At 38.6% G+C, this 3,671-nt stretch overlaps 1 pseudogene; it reads right to left on the bottom strand.

Annotated features, from left to right (window-relative positions):
- Positions 1-1,026: 1,026 nt before the first annotated feature.
- On the bottom strand, positions 1,027-2,720 carry LOC143530494 (putative methyltransferase PMT27 pseudogene; annotated as a pseudogene).
- Between the last annotated feature and the right edge of the window lie 951 nt (positions 2,721-3,671).

The following is a 3,671-nucleotide window of genomic DNA, read 5'->3' as shown; positions in this document are numbered from 1 at the left end:
GGTTTCGATCGTAAGCAGGGCGACTGGGTGTGGTGTTAATCGGACTGTCGATCGGGGCGCATAATTTTTTGGGGCCAAAATTTTTAATTTAAATATTTTTCATATATATTTAAAAATATAAAACTTATAAATATGATTTGATCTTTTCCATTTTATTATTATTGGGCCAAAAACTTTTTTTGTCATAGTTCATTTAATTAATTTAAATTATTGGGTCCCAAGTAAAAAAAACTAAAAAATCAAATGCAAAATAAAAGAAATAACGGTTGATTGAAATTCTTCCTTGGCTCATTCATTCTCTGCGAATGCTGAACAAAACATGAACAACGGCCAACCCAACCGACCACCACTGTTGGTTCGTCGTTGACCACCAGGCTTCTCCGCGGTTGACTAAGCCAGCCACCAAGGACCAATATATTGGAGAACTTCACGAATCACCGGTTAGTCGTTAGCTATTACGGTATTTGATTTTAATAATATATTATTCTATGTTCATTGTTACAACATTTAGCGTCGTTTAAAAAACTAGCTTATATATTCCGTTACTCGTTGGGGCTACGAGTCTTTTTATTTCTGGCTTTTGGCTCGGCCAAGGTATTTAAATCCTCGGAGACGGCCCTGATCGTAAACTTTTCAAACTGAGTAAACCGAACCGATGAACACTTTGAAAAGTAATTAGAAGTACAACTGAAATGTGTTTCAATTTCAATTAATCAAAAGATGTGATTAAAGTGTAAAAATGATGATTTAATCAAACTTACGTTTTTATCTCCAAAGACTTGAGATTCCAGATCGAGTCTTGAACGAAGAACTTGCAGAACACAACTAGAAGGGAGAATAATCCAATTTAACAGTCTGATCAATAGTTTTTTTTAGCAGATATTATTCTAATTTGCTACTTACATATTCATATGATGTACATGAAACCAATTTAATCGGACACCTCTGGTGCCATTTGATAAAAGATCATTATTGAAATTGTTTGAATATATATTACATTTCAAGTTCATGATTTCCAATTTCAATCTGTAGCATTAACATTTTGATTCCAACTCTTCAAGATCAAGAAGGTGTTACATATGTACTCGGCCGCCACAATGACTTTCGACCACTGATCACCCGGGTTCCATCTAGCTTAACCTCCCAATCTAACGACCTTAAATGTTTCTCCAATTCGGTTATCATACTCGCTTCATCGCGAGCGATCAAGACTCCACCCGGTCTTAATATCCTATCAATCTCCGCCATTAAGCCTTTAATCCTGCACCTCTCTTTCACTTTCGAAAACAAATGGTCCGCGTGTAGAAGATCATATGCTCGAGGATATGTGCAAAATGACTCGCACCAATCATGGTAGATTCCGACAAGACCTCTTTCGAATATCATAGGCAATGTATCCGGTGATGAATCTACATTCACCACATTCAACACCCATAGTTTTAAATCCTTTAATGCTGCAGCGAATCCACCGTAACCAGTTCTCATATCCATAACATTCCGCACATTCGACCAGTTAATCCCTAAGTTACTAGTATATGTTTTCTTGATCACGCGTTTCCAATATTCATAATCTTGTATATAGTCTCGTGGAGCGGGTTTCCCATAGGTGCCCATTTGGGTTTTGTTTAACCAGTAGGGTGGCTTTTGAACCCGGGCTGGCCAGTCCTCGGGCCAACGTGAACCTCTTTCTGTGTCACCCATAGGGATCATATGTGCACATGTTTGTAAAGGTACATACCAAGAAAAGTTTGGATCGTCATCGGGTTTACATATGGGAGGTTGGTGTGGCTTTGCTACCTCGTAACATGCATTCGTGTCTGGTTTGTGGTAGATAGCAACGCCCATCGCGTTTGGTTTATCCTTCTTGATGGTTACAAGCTCCCAACACAATGCCACCGTCAAAGCAGACATCTCTGATTAGTAAAACAAACAAACAGACAAAAGTAATCAGTGAACAAACGTACCCAATAAAATCTCACTCATAGCAGGTCACGTATGAGATAATAGCAAATTTTTCATCTATACCAAAAGATAGAGAGTGCACTATCTCTAACTAATGAGTGTAGCCAAATTATTTCAAGAAATCATAAAGCATAACTATAGCATTATACCTTTCCATATTTGGACATCTTCTTCAAGTGTTCCATAAACAGGCGTTCCTGACCAAACGAAATAGCCTCCAGGGCGAAGCAACCGGTTAACTTCCAAAAGAAGAATGCCACCATCTTTATGCCAAGGCACTTTACATCGAACACAATGCACAAGATCATACACCCTACTTGGAAACGGAAGTCGTTGAGTGCCCATGACAGCAGAGATCGCAGGTATCCCTCGTTCTAATGCAAATTGGATTTGAGACTCTTGATCGTCTTTAGGCGCGAATGACATTGTTAAAACCTCTTTATCAAAGAGGTACCCTCCAAAATTAGCCACACCGCACCCTACATCGAGTATCACTCGTGTGCGCTTCCCCCACGCTATCTCAGGCACCACCTGTTGTTCTTAGATAGAAAATAAACCAATTGAAAAGATGTCACAAAATGTATATTGAAGTTAATAGTTTTGTTTTTTGTTACCTCTTGTAGAAAGTTGATATAATGAAGAGCTCCTTTTAGAAATGTGATGAATTCTCCTGTCACCTTTATCCAGTTTTGGTTACCTTTGAAATTTGATAAGGCCTTGTTTGGCATATTATGGAGCCATATCTGTAATTAAAATTCGTTAAACATTTAAATTTAATGATATTTTATGTAAATTAAAATATTAATAAATACTTTATCTCTACTTTGAGGCCATGAAATAGGTGTCTTGTAGTCATTTGGAAGAGGGACTAGACACACAGGAGGCTCATTTGGACATTGTCTCTTTATCCCATTATCCACACAAGGTATATAGTCTGCCCGGGCTGTCACATTGCATAAACTCCATTTGTAACTGTCGATAAAACCATTAACACGGCCGTTGGTCACTCTCGAGTTCCCTGCTTTGATAGGTGTAGTGGTGTTGTTGGTCACAATTGGTTCTATCTTAGCTTGCTCCATTTTGTTTCTAACATCGCGCGCTTCTTGACTTTCGACATGCGCTTGTGTCTCGGCTGCTACTGAGTGAGATTCTATCGGCCCGTCCTCATGTTGCTCTTGTTCATCTTCTGGTTGATTCTCTGTCCCTTTCTTGCGGTCTTGATCCGTCGTTTCTTGTTCCAAATCACGGATATCGTCCTCTTGATTCACATTCTCACTTTGTTGATCATCATTCTTTTTTGTTTTCTCGTCATGTTCTTCGTTTTTTGATGTTTTTTCTTCGATGTCCGAATCAGTTTGTTCTAATTCTTTTCCCTCCTCTTGGTGTTCCTCAGCCTCTTGTTTCCCAGCATCACTATCATTCAAACTTTCATCATCATCATCATCCACAACATTATTATTAACTCTCACAATTTCTTGTTGCGGTTCCTCTTCGATTTCCGCTAACCAATCCCTATCGTCATCAAGCTTATAACCATTCTGAACCGGTTCTTCATCATCTTGGGTCTTCTGTTCATCATCATGTGACACAACATGATCACTATCACTATGAATGTGTTCATAAACACTTGTATTAATATCAATGGGGATTTTACGATTCGATTTTAAAAACGAGGAATCATCATAAGGGGTGTTTGGTGGAGAAGCTGT

This window comes from Bidens hawaiensis, unplaced genomic scaffold, assembly GCF_021521415.1.
Source record: "Bidens hawaiensis isolate Kalapana, Puna unplaced genomic scaffold, B.hawaiensis_p1.1 tig00008947_1, whole genome shotgun sequence".
Lineage (NCBI taxonomy): Eukaryota > Viridiplantae > Streptophyta > Magnoliopsida > Asterales > Asteraceae > Bidens > Bidens hawaiensis.
This window is presented reverse-complemented; position numbering and strand designations above follow the sequence as displayed.